Below are 17,020 nucleotides of genomic sequence, written 5' to 3' on the forward strand. Positions count from 1 at the left end.
AATTATTTCATTTGACCATACATGGTCACAGAACACTGTTAATTCTCACTCACTACATCATAGAGTGAAAGAGGAATAGCAGGAAGAATTTGTGTTCTTATAACCTTATGAGAATGCATCAGAGTTATTTTTCCTAGGTCCATCTCAATGCTAGGAATTATAAACAAATTTAATTTACAAAGGAGTTTGTTTCTGCTATTTTGGGATAGTATGTAAAGACACGAGTACTAGTTATTATAACTAAAGTAGCCTCAAAAAGTGTCAATTAACCAGACAGAGTTCAAGACTAAAATATTCTGCAGCCATTTGTGTCTGGGAAAGACATTCTTACAAGGTGTTCCTCTCAATAATATTCTGATAAATAGTGGAATTATATGGAAAATTAAGACAATGTCACCTAAAGACATTAAAGATGTTGTGATAAATATGGTATTTTGACACTTCAAACTGCACAAAAAATAGCCACTGATCAATGGGATCCTCTGCAGAGCACCAAAAATTCCTGGGACATATTGTCAAAAGTGCTTAGCTGCTAGGTATTTAGATGCTAGGCCCCCTGTGGGATTTGTCAGAGATCTTACATGAGTTATGTGCCTAACTCTTACTGAAGTGCAACTAGCTTGTTTAAGTGCTTTTGCAAATCCCCACTAGGCATCTAGCAATATCTTTCAGAGCCTAACTACCTTGTAAAATCTGGCTCCCAGCCTCCAGAAAAAATGGTTACAGTACATAAGAATTAACCCCTTGAAACAGAGGTACTCATGGAAATGCATGATAAAACAGGTTATCAAAAATTAATCCTTTTTAACTGGCCCCAAAGAGTATTTTCACATTGCATTAGGGTGCAAACCTTAAAGCCTAGACCTACACTGGCTGGGTTAAACTAGTGTACTAAATGTAGTATTGTTGCTGTTTTGATTTGTGTGATAGCTCAGATAGATAGCGTTGTTCTTGGAGCACTAACTTGAGCCAAAAAGGCATGAGTCCCTTGACTGTGACTGGGAGGTTCTCTCTGTGCTCCACAGTTGTAAATGTATAGAGGTACCCAAAGAGACTCTTCTGAGTTCTTATTGTGGATGATGCAATGGTACATGTGTCTGTCACTAAGGTTAGTAAGATGCTAGAATATGAAACCAGTTTTACTTTTGAGCAGAAGACCTTTTGCACTACTTGCTACACTGCATTGATTTTTGAACTGAATCAGTAGTGTTTTAGTTGTGCCAATGTTGCATTTCTAAGATAGACATATAAAATCAACATTGTACATTAAACTGGTTAGAATCTAATGAATATATTTCAAAATGTAATGGCTAAAGGGGAATATTTCGTTGTTTTTCTAATGGGGACAGTCCCACAGGGATCTGCTGTTGGACCTATTCTATTGAGCATTTTGGTCTATGACCTCACCAAAAACATATAATAATCACTGTTATGGTTTTTAAATTACACAAAATTAAAGGAGTGATATATATCGAAAAGCATCTCAGAGCTGTTTGAATTGCTTTGTAAACCGACAAACTATACATGTTTTAATATGACTAAATCTGAATGTACTCATCTAGAAACAAAGAACATAGGCAATACTTATTTGGAAGCAGTGGCTCTGCAAAAGATTTCGTATTGCGGTGAATAATCAGCTGAACATGAGCTTTGGATAAAAGTGCTAATGTGATTTTGGAATGCATTAAAGAGGGAATTTGGAGAAGGAGTAGCAAGGCTATTTTACCTCTGTATTTGGCACTGGCACAACTCCTGCAGGAATACAATGTCCAACTCCGTTGTCCACAGTTCAAGAAGGAGGTTAATAAATTGAGATGGCTCACGGAATAGCCACAAGAATAATCACAGGATTAGAAAACATGTCTTAGGGTGATAAACTAAATAAGATGAGCTTCTTGAGTCTAACAAAGAGCAGGTTAGAGGATGACTTGATTAGCGTATCTGCATGGCGAGCAAATATTTAATCCATCTTCAAATTAAATCAATCTACCAAAGAAAATTATAAAACAATCCATTGGTTAGGAGTTGAAATTGGACAAATTCAGGCTGGAAATAAGACAGGTATTTTTAATTCAAAGTAATTAACCAGTGGAACAGTTTACTAAGGGTTGTAGTAGATTTTCCAACACTGACAATTTTTAAATCAACAGAGAGTATTTTTCTAGAAGATCTACTCAAGGATGGGGATGTTTTGGGGATGTTCTATGTCCTGTGTTATACAGGAGGTCAGGCTAGTTCAGGTGTCTGCAAATGCAGCTCCAGAGCAGCTCTTTATGGACTTCTTTGTGTTTCCTAGCACTATAATTGCAAAGTTAAAAAAAAAAAACCCTGATTATTTTCAATAAATGGTGAATGTCCAAAGCCCAAGAATGAACAATTCATACCTAAATAACAAATATGTAATCTGATAATGTTGGTTATCTCCCATTTTAATATGTGCTGTGCAGTGTGGGATATGCGTTTTGATTGTGTTACAAATAAAGTCTTGATTTTGAAAAGGAAAAAGAAGCTTGTGGAATTCCTGCTGTGAAGGGCAACATGCACTTTAAGAAAGAAAACTGAAATTAAGCATGACGTAAAATTGGCATAATTAAAGTGGGTTCAGAAGTGAAAGTCAGGAAGATCATGGTACAAACACACACTTGTAAAGTATAAGGAAATAGAATATGTAAAAAGTTTGTGAACATCCTGCAGTAAACATGTATCATATTACAAATCATTGTGTGTGCACTCTTCTTAATATGGAGGTTACAAAAAGCCTGGTTTGATGTTTCTTATTCAGGACCATCTCATCTTCACATGCTTTGCATTTCTTGAATTACTGATATTTTTACTGAATTTGAAAATAATGGCTCTTCTTGGCTTCCAAACCCTCAATTAGTTGATCATCAGTGTCCCTTCTGACCTTAGAAACTATGAATCTATTGGTCATATTCCATCCCATCCCTACCAGTGGATTCACCGGTTAGATCAGCTCTGAGGAATAGTATGACCCAGTGATATCATTGCTCCAGCAGATAAGTATGTGGAATCCTTAAAAGGAGACCTGTAGAAGGACTATGGAGTAGAATTCATGTCCCTCTGCCCATCAGTTCCTGGCCAAGTTGGGGAAAGCTGATCTATTTTGGTGATAAATCCTAATCATGTCCCCTGCTTAGTCATGGTGTGCATATGCTAAAAAGAAGGTGGTTCTGGATCAGAATAAAAAAGGCTAAACTATATAGTTAGTAGTTTAAGTTTATGCAAAAAGGAACTGGCAGAGGCAGTATCCTTTTAGGTACCAAGCTGAGACTAGAAAGGAAAGGGCTGCCAATCAACCGGAATTAGCTTTGTGGTTAATGTATATAAGGGGGCTGAAAGACTTGCTAGTCACCTGGGGAAGGTGTGTGGAGGGGACCAGCTCCATGCTGCCAGAAGAGGCAGGGCCTGCAGGAGAAGAGCTGGGTCTGGGGGCGGGCAACTCAGAGATGCCTAGAGTGTGCCACGCGGCACTCTGGTGGCAATTTAATGGGTCTAGGGCTCGTCCTTTGCCACTCCTGTGGCAGTGGCAGTAGTCAGGAGCCTCAGGCCCTGTTGTGTACTGAATCACACTTATGTGCTAGCCAAGAAAAGGATGCATAGGAGCCTGCTGCCAGGAAATGTTTTAACATTGTCTCTGGGCTTCAAAGGCAGAAAAGGCATTTTGAAATTATCCACTTTATCAGCATATGGCTTTCACTTAGAAGCCTCTGCGGCACACCCAGAAGCACTGAAGGGTCTTCAGCAAGAAAGTGAGGCAGTAAAGATTATTGAATGGCCCCGAGAGAACTCAAATGAAAGCAATATTGAGAGAGTTGAGAGGTAAAGTATACTAATCAGATAGCTGAACATTTTAAATGCACTAATGATAACCAGAACAAGCATCAGTCTTTAGATTCTGACAATCTTCTGGCTGGTACTTCAGCTGGTTCACCTTTGTTTCATGATTAGGACAAATATCCCAGTGATCCATCAGCGGAACAACGTAATTTGAAAAGAAGCTTTTTAGAATATTTACACCCCTAGAGGCTTATGTAATAGCTGACCAGTGTAAAAAGGGAACTCCTGAGGCTTTGCCTAGCGAAATCAAGCAGTAGCTGATCCAAAAGACAAGCACATAGACGTCATTATGCTCTCATCCATAGCTTATCCTCTGGTTTGGTCATTAATGCATTTTACTGTGAAAGGGAGTGCTGACCAGGGCACTGGGGCTTTCACCTACTCTTTTTAATTTCCATTTGGACAACCATAACAAACGGCACTTAAATTTAGTTAACTTTGGTACATGCACTGCATTTGTGCTGTCATTCTTCCGGTACAATTTGTCTCAGCACATTTGAGAATGATGCTGCAGTATCAGGATGTCAGTTGGCCGTCTTTGTGAGGTGTTCCCTGGTTGAATATGATACAGTGGTTGTACTGTAAATATTGCATCTGTACATAGCAGCCTCCAGCTGGTGATCTGCTTCCCCATATAGAAATATCCATAGCTAGGGGCCTACCAAATTCATAGTCCATTGTAGTCAATTGCACAGTCATAGGATATCTAAAAATGTAAAATTAATTATTACACTTCTTTAAATCTGAAATTTCACAGTATTGTAATTGTAAAGGTCCAAAAATGAGTTGTGGATGGTCACCAGGTTATTGCAGGAGAGTTGCAGTAATGCCACTGTTCCTTCTATTCTGCAGTTGGCATAGTGTCACCTTCAGAGCTGGGCACTTGGCCAACAGCTACTTATGTTTGGATCAGGACCCCAAATTGAGAATCACTGGTTTCCCCTGTGATATCTGTAGAGTAAAGATAAAGGCACACATAAAAACAGATATCAGGAGAGATCAGATTTCACGATTCATGAAGTGTTTTTCATGGCCATGAACAACTACTGGTAGACCAATCTGCATACGAGGCATAGCCAAGGTTTCCTCCACTTCCATTTCTTTACTTATCACTTGTCTGCACAGGTTGAAAAGGTTATTTTATGATAAAGCATCCAGGCAATTCTCCAAGGGTAATGAATTTTTAATATCCGTATTGTTACAAGGTAGTTGTCTTGTCTAGACGCTAGAAATGTGAGACTAAACAGCAGCAATCCCTCTTTCACCCAAACATATTGTGGTAGAAACAGCTAATTTTTCAGTCAGTGTATGACTTCCATCAAGCAACTACTCAAATTAAGATGAGGAATAGAGGCTCAAAATGATAGCAGTCAATGGAAAGTCTATCTATGTGAATGACAGGGATAATAATTCAAAGGGTTGTACTGTGATCAAACCTCAGGGTACTTCATGTTTCTGCCAACAGCTAAAGACCTCATTGTTAATGTGATAGGTCATTGTTATATGAAACTCTCCTAAGCAACAGTTGTGGCATGTAGTGTGTGCAGTGATAACATACGTAACCTGTGTAGAGATAACACTCATTTTCCCTTTCTCCTCAGCATCTAATTAAAATAAATATTTAATATTTGGAAAAAAGTTATACCATATTTGAAAAGAAAAAGAAAAAAAAAAAAAAAGTTGTCACTAGGAAAAGTAAGAGAGAAAAGAGGGAAATATATCTTATAGGGAAATAAAAAAAAATCAGCACAAATCACAGCCCATTTGTTTACAACTTTCAAAGTAATAAGGATACATATATTCAAACCCATATATTTAAACCAGTGAAGTCCTTACATCTTTCCAATTAAAAAAGGTACTTATTGACTCTGTATTTCTTAGTAGCTAGCAAGCACAACAAAGCAGGTCTAGAAGATAAATCAGAGTATAAAACTAAGATTTAGGATTTTGCGAGTTTTGATTACAAATGTCTCTCTATGGTCCTTTTTAATCTCGAGACACAGTGGTTAGCAGCAGTGGTGAGTATCTGTGGGCAGCATTTGAGTCTGCAGCTTCTCTCATGGCTTATCCATCCAATATTGGATTTGCACGGTCGACTACAATAACTGCATGTCAGTCTATTTTCAAATTCTTGAGTCTGAGACCTTTTCCTTCTAAGGCAAAGTTCTGTCGCATGGCTTACACGTATACAATAAAAGGATGATGTGCCCTGTCATAGCAGTCGTCACCAGGTATTTTGATCTAATGATGTATACTCTCAGGATTTTGCATCAATGTTGAATTTTTCATGGCATTTTTTCATGTGTCATTGAATCTTTGCTTTGGTCTTCCTCTTGTTCTCAACCCATACAATAGTTCACCAAAGAGGAGTTCTTTGGGAAGATGGTCATCCCCTATTCTTCTCACATGACCAAGCCAACTTAGTCTTCTGCTGTCGAGGATCGCTATGAGGCTGGCTATGCCAGATCTGGACAGGACATCTGCATTTGAAACTTCATCTTGCCAGTTGACATTCACAATTCGGTGGAGGCAGCAAAAATGGAAGCTGTATTATTTTTTCTCCTGGTTTGAGTAGGTGGTCCATGCCTCCGAACCATATAGCAGGATGCTCAGTACACATGCCTGGTAGATTAGTATCTTTGTTTTCACTGTCAGCTAAAGATTGTTCCATGCATATTTCATAAGTCTGCCAAAAATAGTAACTGCCTTCCCAATTCTGATGTTCAGTTCTTCGTCCATGGATAGGTTTGTGGTGACATTAGATTCAAGGTAACAAAATTGGTGAACCCCATCTAATGGGCTGTTATCCAGCATGACATTGGGTCGCTGAGGTACACTTTGAGTGAACACAACAGTTTGCTTCATGCTTATGTCAAGGGAAAACAACTTGCAGGCTCTGGACAGAGAATTCATCGGTGACTGTAGTGTGTCTGCATTATGAGCAATAAGAGCTGCATCATCTGTGAAGAGGAGTTCCCTAATGAGGACTTTCTTGACCTTAGTTTTGGCCTTGAGTCTTACCAGGCTGCAGAGAGAGCGATCTAATCTTGTGTGGAGAAATACATCGCTGTGTGAGTTTTGAAATGCTCAATTTAGTAAAACTGAGAAGAATATGCCAAAGAGTGTACAGGCAAGAACACACCCTTGTTTGACTCCTCTGTTCATTGCAAACAGTTCTGATGTAGATCCATCATAGTGTACTGTTGCTTTCATGTTTTCATGAAAGGATGTTATGAGCTTGAAAAGGGTCAGTGAGCAGCCAATCTTGGTTAATACTCTCTATAGTCCTGAACTACTAACTGTGTCATATGCCTTTAAGTCCACAAATGCAATGTGTGATGGCTTTCCTTGTTCTCTGCATTTTTCCTGTAGTTGTTGAAGAAAGAAAATCATGTCCATTGTTGACCTGCCAGCCCTGAAGCTACATTATATTTCTGGATAGATTTGATCTGTGTGTTTTTGCAGGCGTTTGAGAATGACACAGGCAAATGCTTTGCCTGTGATGTTCAGTAACAAGATGTGTCTGTAGTTGTTGCAGTCACCCTTGTCACCTTTGTTTTTATAGAGTGATGATGTTTGCATCCTTCATGCTGTGTGGGACATCATCTGCTGTCCAACATTTTAGGAGTAAATCTTAACGGAAGGAGAAGAGTACAGACTTGTTTGCCTTCAGGACTTCAGCTGGGATTCTGTCATTTCATGGTGTTTTTCCATTGGAGAGAGCATCAAGAGTATGAGAAAATTCCTCCTCCATAAACTCTGTATCTAGATCAGACATTTCTGGATGGTTTGGGATGAGGTTGTCAAATTCAGGTTGCATTGTATGCTTGTGGGAATAAAGACTTAAATAGTGTTCCATCCATCTGGACATCTGCTACTTTTTGTCTGTGATCACCAGTCCATTTAAAGGCTTCAGTGAGATGACTTTGGTAATGTTTGGTCCAATTGCTTTCTTCAATCCATAATACATAGTTTTCAGGTTTCCCAAATCAGATGCCTTTTGAATATTAGAACATAGATCAGCCCAATACTTGTTCGCACACCACCTGGATTCTCTCTGAAGAGCAGATCTTGCATGTTGAAATTGATCTCTTGTGCTTTGAGATGTGTTCTTTATGTTATTCAGATGTGCCTTATGTTTTTCTTCAAGAAGAAGCCTAAGAATGTCAGCATGTATATTGATCCAGTCTTTATTGGAGAATTTACGTGTTCCAAAGGCAGCTTTGGCACAATCGTATATTGCATCTCTCAGTGTGGAGCATGTTTCATCAACGGTTTGTTGGTCTGGTTTGTGTTCCATTTTGCGAGTGAGATCATCTTTGAAGACAGAGCATTTCAGCTCATCTCTGGTATTGAGGGTATTGATCTTTGTCTTACCATATTCCTTTGTCAAATAGAGCTTCTTTGGGACAATTTTCACTCTGCTGATGATCAAAGACTGATCAGTCTCAATCTGCACTATGGTATGTGCGTGCAAATTTGACAGAGTTGAGATGTTTCCTGTGTACCAGTACAAGGTCAAGTGGATGCCAGTGACCAGATCTGGGATGGCACCATGAAACCTGGTGACACTTTTTCAAGTTAAAGAAAGTATTAATGATGCAGAGCTGATTCTGAGAGCCGAATTTGAGAAGCCTTTGACCATTTTCATTCATTTTCCCAGTGCTGCGATAACCGAGGCAGACAGACCAGGGCCGATGGTCACATTCAACTCTTGCATTGAAGTCACCAAGGATGTACAGTTGTTCGCCAGTTGGAAAGGAGTCAATAACTTTCTGAAGATTATAGTAAAGGCAGTCCTTGTCTTCGGTGCATGATGCCAACATGGGTGCATAAGCGCTGATGATGTTGACATATCTTCACTTGGTGCAGAGCTGCAAGGATATAATGTGTTTCAATTCAGCTGTGGGAGTATTGAAAAATTTCAGCAGATTGTTCCAAACAGCAAATACAACTCCATAGAGGTGGTGTTCCTCTGATCTCAAGCCCTTCCAGAAGAACGTGTAGTCAATTTATTTCACTGACCCAACATCTGCCAACCTGGTTTCCTGGACAGCAGTGTTGTCAATGTCCAGTTTGTGTAGCTGTTGATCTATGACTGCTGTTTTGCCTATTGAGTCCATGTTCATAAGGTCATGGGCAGATTCAAGTCCTGGACACATGGTCCACACATTCCAGCCACCGAGCCAGATGCAAGTTGATTTATTATTTTGTTTTATGATGGTACATCATTTATGTCTACTTTTCGACTTTTTGGTCTATCTTCATGCATCCAATGAAGAAGGCAGATGTGGAGGTTCAGCATCTTTTTGATCAGGGGCTGCCTGGCATGAGGCGGGCAGTAGCTGACCAGTGGAGTTCAATGACTCATCCCACAAATGAAAGTGACCCGTGGCATCCATCTCTTCGCCAGTTGAGGCAGGCTTACAATCTGTAACTGCCACTTCCCGTGTTATTTCCATGCTATTAGCAAGGATGGCATGTCCTCTCCATTCGGCACCCTCTGACACACTGCTTTGCCTGGGCTAGTGTTTGGAGCAAGTATGTTGCCCAAGTGGAACTGTCCCCCTCACGGTCTCCCCATTCGAATCCAAAGGAAAGGCAGAAGTCATTATGTTTGGAGCTGAGGTGACTGTAAGGAGATGCTGGAAAGCAGGTTTGATTAATCTCCTAAACCTACCCACAAGGCGGTGGGGAATTTTCTGGTAGGTTTGTCTTCCGTGGGCTGATGTAAGGAGTCACGTTCCCTTGGATGTCGGTGACCAAATCATGGTTCATATACCATTTGGATTATTCAAAATAATCCAGGGATCCAAATATCCCAGACCCTCATCTCATGCAGAATGAAGGGGTAGTAGCCTCATTTGATGGCGGGCTACATAAGCCATGCTGTAACATGATGATAAATATAGGTGTTCTGGTAAATCCAAGCTGCAGCATTGACATGCTGAAGCCTCTCCAGATTTGCCCATTTAGGTCTATTTGAAAAGATCTTACCATAATCAATTAGCATGCTACTGAGGAAGACGAGAAATTAAACACAATTGTAGTACAATGATCAGGTACAGAAGTACTAATGTACAGCACTTAGTCATATAAATCAGTATAGCCAGTAGGGGAGTGGGGAGAGAAGAAGGGGAGACTGGCCAGATAATTTATTCTTCAAAAAATACAGTTTTGATCAACCTGAACCTTCATTTTTTATTTTTTCATGAGTTTGCTGGATAGTTTTGCCTGGATTTTTAAATGAATTTACAAAGCAACCAAGGAAGGAAGTGAGCTAGAAGTGCCCTTACATGGGAGGTGTGTGTTTGAAGCTCTGCTCAGAGCTTGAACCCACTTCTCCCCGTCATCCTGCTCTGTCCTCTAACAAGCAGGCTATAAAATAATCTGAGGTTAAGCTCACTTGATCTCTCCCACTGAACCTATTTAATTTTTGTGTAAATAATTAAATCATGATTGAGTAAGGCTAGTACCTGGGTGCCTCCCTGCCCCTCTGCCTTAGGGTCAGTGTCTCCCAACCAAAGATCACACAAGTATTTTATACAAAACAGAATAGATTCAGCAGGAGAGATTTTAAGGTATCTTATAGAAATGCCAATAATCAATAATAAACAAGTTCATTGGACAATAATAACAAAGTAATAGCCCTGAATCCAAGTATACAGTATCCATATCAGTGTCCCCCAATAGCCCGGAACATAAAGAAGGGAATACTGAATTCTGAAACTCAAGACTACCTCCATGGCTGGTCTTTTATTCAGACATACATGTGGAACTGTAACAGTTCTTAGGCTGCCAAAGGTTGTCTCTCTGTCCTAGAGTATAAACACTGAAAATCCTTAGCCTTCCCCATCTACCTGAGTAAGGTTCTCTATCATACAAATAGAGATAAAAAGTCCTTTTGAATTGATGGGGATAGGACTCTTGGTTCCCACTCCCCTAGTCCATTTTGTAGGTACTTTGATTCCCTAATCCAAAAGGGGTAAGAGGTAGCAGCCACAAACAACCTGAAGGGGCTTGATGAAGGGGGTGGCTGGTGGCTGGTGAATGACTGTCCTGAGGGAAGTTCTTCTGAAGCCTTCTAGAAATCTCTTTTGGGAGCTGAATAGCTGGCATGAATAGGTTACAGTTCAAATTACACTTATTATGAACATGGATATCAAGATGCTAATTGTATCTTTTCATTTGAAATTTCAAATTGGAGTTTGGAAAGGTTTCCTACCCTCTTTAGTTGCAAACTTTTGTAGAAAGATTGCTCCATTATCCAAGTCATTAATGAAAATATGAAATTGTACCAGACCCAAGACAGGTCCATTGGAGACTAACTAAATGCAGTCACTTTTAAGTAATTTAGTATCAACCACATTTGCCGAAAGCCAATAGACTCAAACAGAAAGTGCACCTGACACACCTGGAGCACGATGCGCCTGTGGCACAGATATCAGAGATGTTTTGTATGCCCACATCATGGGCTTTCATGGACCAAAGGAAAAGTGAGAATGCTTCCAACATTAAATGATGTGCTAACAATGCATGCTATGAATGGAAGAACAGTAATGGAGAAGACCACTTATACTATGGGGCAGATGTCAGCAACTCCCAGCATAAGTGCCAAGAGTGGAACATGATTCGATTTTCACTGGTATGCAAGGTGGGATCTCAGACTCACCTCTCCCCCTCATGCAACTGAAGGTTACTCAAAGCCATGCCACCTGTACATTAACAAAAGACAAGCTAATACTACCAACCACCACCTAAACAGTAAAGTTCTGCTTCTTAATTTATTTATTAATGAAGCTGTTGTAAGTAGGACTACTAGTGACTTTAAAAAGTATCACTGACATTTGAACCGTTCATGGAGGTCAAAAACATCAAATTTCTGCACTCCACCTTGAAAAGGTTGCTGACCTCTGTAATGAGGGATGAACAGTACTTGCTGTGTATTTTTTCTTATAGCTGACAAGAAATATTGACATTAATTATGGATCTGGAAAGATGAATGGAGACATTTTGTCTGGACAAGACGTCTTAGTTATTTCTTGTAATTTCTTTGTCTTTATTATTTGAAAAGAACTTGCAATGTGATGCTGTGCATTGACGGTAATAGTCTTTGTTAATGCATTAAAAGTCATTATGCATTACAATGACTAGTATAGAAATGACAATATTAAAGAACCGGCAGTCCAGCCAGCTGCCATGGAAAGACCAAAACATTTTTTTTAATAAAAAGAAAAGTTCATAGCACACATTGAGCCTTGCAGAGGAGTTAAACTGGTGAAAAACCTAAGAAATAAAAACGTGAAGTTCCCCTTCTTCTGGGTATCTGCTGTTCCCTTGCTGTCCTTTCCCTTTCTAATGCATTTAGCATACACTTGGTGATGTTGCAAAGGGCTGGTGGATTGCACGGTGTACATTTGCCCAGTCCAATGAGCATTCAGTCCTGGTTGCTCTCGCCACTCAACCACAACATTGTCCAGTGGGTTCTTGGTTTTCATGGTACAAGTGTGAGGATTCAGGAGGTCTTGGTGACACTAGGACTTAGACTCCCATAGTCATAAGTATAAGTAAGTATTTCTATTGTGCTCCATCTCCCTTCCTCACCACATGCTTCAACTCTAGGAAGTGCCGTGCAAGCCTCTAGTCCTCCACAGCCCTCTGTGCCTTTCAATTTGCCACACATCTTTCTCCTTTTGGTACTGTAGCTTCTGGGTGCCTTTGTGCAAGTTGTCCACAATACAATGGTCACAGATGCACTTTCCTGATGCAGTCAAAGAGGAAGTGTGACGCCCTGGGGTTCTCCTGGACTATGGCTGGCCTGAAGAAATGAAAGAGCCTGAATAGAGAACAAAACAGGACATAATAGTGTCATTTGATCAATGATCATCATAGTGACCAGGGTGGCAGCTCTCTGAGCAAGAGGGGCAAGAACCCCTCCCTGAACCTTGGTGGGCAGAACCTAGCCCTTTCCCCCTTCCCTCACCAGAAGGCAAGGGTCAGAACTATCTGAATAAAAGCCTGAGCCAGAAGCTCATTTGAGGCCCAGCAACCAGAGAAGGCAGACGCCAGAGCCGTGGACATTACAGTTCTGCAGGAGGCCAAAGATTGACCAAGATTCCTGTGCCTCACCAAAAAGGAGCTACATGTTATCATGGAGACCCTAATCTATGTCAACATGGAGGACCCTAACCTGCAACTCCATGAGGTCTGAGACAGGGCTAGCATAGCTGGGTCAGCATGTTGCAGTGTCTGCCTCTAGTAGGACCATGGGCCAGGGCACAGTGGAGTAGGTGGGCCTTTGCACACCCTGCCACTCCTAAACTGTGGGTGGCAGCTTCTCCCTATTGCTGTTCTAGACGGACACTTGGGTTTGTCGACCTTTCACCTTGCAAGGAGACCTGCAGGACCTCTGTGAACTGCTGTTTGTCTGCTGCCCCACCCTGAGTCAGAGCAAAAATTCACTGAGGCCTGAGTATAGTCCCAAGCCCCAGAACTAAGCCTTGGTGGCTAACAAGCTACCATTGCCATGATATATTAGGTATGGCTATGGTTTTACAACCCCTGCAAGCATTCAGCATTTTTGAGGATACATTCACCATTTGTTGCAGGTTGCTGAATGGCCAAGTGATATTCTACTCCAGGGTACTGGAAACACGCTATGTTAAACTGTTTTTTACAGTTATGGAGATTAAGCAAAACATCTATGAGTGAGAGGTCTGGTGACTGACAGAGGAGAGCCAAGAGAGTAACACCATTCCCAAAATCTGGCCACACATCTGGAATTCCCACTTCAGGAAAAGATTGCATGAAGGAGCACCTTCATTAGATCAAAATTCATGAAGGGATCAGTGGGATGTTGTGCTAGCTTCCACATGGACTATGGCCTCCCTGTAGTTGCTGGAAGTTCTCTGCATTCATGTAGGTTATAGCTTACAATGCAGCCTGCTTGAATTACATCTATGTATGGACCACGTGCAAACACACCCAACAAAAAGGATGTTCATACTGTATACATGACTATGTACATACCACAGGAGCCAGGATAGTGATTGTGTTGCCAAAATTACACGCACATCCCACACATACTTTGGTAAAGAAGAACTGCAGAGAGCTCTGCTTCCCCAGCACATTTTTGACGGGGAACTGAATACAATCCCCTGACACATTTCAGGCAGTTAATTAGTCACCAGTGTGCTACATTTCCCTGTCACTCAGCACAGTTAACAGGCAGCTCATTACACCATGTCAAAGCCACTTCAACTGTGGCCCAAAGGGAAGGAATGTACAACTATGACTTTTTACACCCCAGCTCAGTGTTTTAACCATGTCCATATATCTAGTGAAACTTTCATTATAATTGGTTGTTTAGTGGCTGCTTGCAATTCCTGATACCCAGTTTAAATTCCACATAGAGTGGGGTCACTGCAAGATACCATGCAAGCGTAAAAGCTGCCATTAGCAGTTACAGGACCTGTATTTTATAATAAGTTCATTTGGTCGTAAACTGGAAACCCCTCCCATTTATACATTAACAAACGTGGAGCCAAAAACCTACCAGGCTACTTCAGTCTTTTTGCCTCCACACAGGGCTGTTCCTCTGAGGGGTTGTCACAGAGTGCCTCTGACTATGGACCCCAGGTTACCTATAGCTGCCCTGGTGGCAAAGTTACCTCAGGAACTGGTATGGGCAGGAAAGCCACTTCACTAGCCAGATCATAGTGGTTGCCAGCTCCCTTCAGGTGCTGCTCATGGCTGACCAGTGGGTGGGTCAGTGCTCATCACCAGTCCCACCTGTCCAAAGTGGATCTCATGCCAGGCTTTCTAATAGTTGCTCTTGACCCACTTGACTTGCTATGTGTGTTGGCCTGTTGAATCTCCAACACTGCCAGCTTCCCCACAATTTCTTGCTAAAGGCAGTAATTTATAGAACTCTTAACAAAGCTGAATGTCCTCCTTGCCATACATCAGCAACCAAGCAGCAGCAAACTTGGCAAAGGATGACTACTTGTCTCTGGCCATAGCTAATATTAGTTTATAGATCATCTGTAGCTTTCTCTAGCTCAAATGTTCAAGTACTGCAATGCTTAGAGTATACACGACCAAATGCGTTCCCTGACATTGAATGGGGTTGTTGTTCGGTTGGCTGACAGGAAGAAAAGGGGTTGGAGAGGAGACTCTTTTTCATAGATTCACAGATTCCAAGGCCAGAAGGAACCACTGTGTAGAATGGAAATTTCTGAGGGAGGTTATGTTATTCTGCTAAAGACCCCCTATTCGAATCCTAAAGTCTGGAGTAAGCCTATAGTTCAGAAACCGAGTTAGCATGAGTGGAAAGTTATCCCCGTTTGGCCCCCCTCATCTGACTCACAAGACCCAGTGAAGGTCATCCCAGTGCAGTCAGGGCCTTGGAATTTGGAGGGAGGTGAAGTTGCCCCAGCAACCACATTCCAAGAAGAGGCCATGCAAGTGAGAACCAGGATATAGCACAAACCCATTTGCTGTCCCAGGCTGGTACTCCAAATAAATGTGTTATTGCTCTGTTCTGTTACTGTCTCTTTTGCTTTAATGTTCTAGACAAAGCACCCCAGATATGCCCGTGTGAAGACACCATCATTACTCCTGAAGTTGCATCATCAATCCAATTAGATGCATAGATGCCATTAAATGTCTGCTTTGTTTAAGTAACTTGTGAAGGAAAACCACTTGTCCTAGAGATAAAATGTTCTACAAGCAATGGGTGGGGATACAATGTAACCTTTTTAGATTATTGGCTTATTGTGCTTATTTCATCTTGCTGCTAGGACCTATCCAGGCTTGGGTAACATCCATGCCGAAGTTTCCCCCTGCCCATCAATAATCTATATAATCTATATTTTTTTCTGATTTGTCAACTTTGATTACTGTTTTGGTTCTCTATGCCTTAAATATTGAGTCTGTTCTGGTATATTAAATGTTGAGTCTGTTCTAGAATGGCTATGGTCTGAAGTGCTACTTGACTCCTTTTTTGTATTGATACTATATAATCAATTGTAACCTATTTTCCAGCAGTGCTCCACTGAGTCCTGATGGATGAAGTGAAACTCCACCAGCTCTGTGTGTAATAAACCCTCCTGTTTGCTTCATACATGAGCCGCGTCTACACGTGCACGCTACTTCGAAGTAGCGGCACCAACTTTGAAATAGTGCCCATCATGGCTACACATGTTGGGCGCTATTTCGAAGTTAAAATCGACGTTAGGCGGCGAGACGTCGAACCTGCTAACCCCATGAGGGGATGGGAATAGCACCCTACTTCGACGTTCAATGTCGAAGTAGGGAACGTGTAGTCGTTGTGTGTCCCGCAACATCGAAATTGCAGGGTCCTCCATGGCGGCCATGAGCTGAGGGGTTGAGAGACGCTCTCTCCAGCCCCTCAGCTCAATGGTGGCCGCGTGGAGCGGCCCCTTAAAGCTCCCCGCCTCCTGCCTTCCTGTGCAGGAAGCTGAGAGAGCGTGCAGGCAGCAGCAGTAACATGCGGCTAGCCTGCACGCTCCTCCACAGCCACCCCCACCCCCACCCAATGCGATGGACGCCCAGAACCCCCGGGGACGCCCCCCAAGGGGAGCCAGGGCTCACAGCCCAGCAGCCAGGTGGGGAAGCGGCAGAGGGGCCCCTCCTGGATGGAGGCCGAGCTTCAGGACCTGCTGGGGCTCTGGAGCGAGGAGGAGGTGCTCCAAGTAATGGGGAGCAAGACGAGGAACGCGGATGCATTCGCTCGGCTGGCCGAGGGCCTGGCCTCCCGGGGTCACCCTGCCCGCACTCCGGATCATGTCCGGAGTAAAGTGAAAGAGCTGCGGCAGGGTTATGGTCGGGCCCGGGATGCGGCTGGCCGATCTGCGGCCCCCCCCATCACTTGCCCCTTTTACAGGGAGCTCAGGGACATCCTGGGCTCCTGGCACACCTCCTCCCCTCCGGCCACTCTTGATACCTCGGCTGAGGAGCCCCAGCAGGCCCCGGAGCTGGAGTCCGCCCCGGAGGCAAGCCCCGCACCCCGGGCCCCCCCCAGGAGCCCACCCCGGGGGCACCGGAAGAGGAGGAGGAGGAGAGGGACTCCTCCTCCAGTGACGCCAGTCTGCACATCATACTCCCATCCAGGAGCTCCAGCCAGGCGTCCGCCCCCCGG

This window comes from Carettochelys insculpta, chromosome 1 (assembly GCF_033958435.1).
Source record: "Carettochelys insculpta isolate YL-2023 chromosome 1, ASM3395843v1, whole genome shotgun sequence".
NCBI classification, from domain to species: domain Eukaryota; kingdom Metazoa; phylum Chordata; order Testudines; family Carettochelyidae; genus Carettochelys; species Carettochelys insculpta.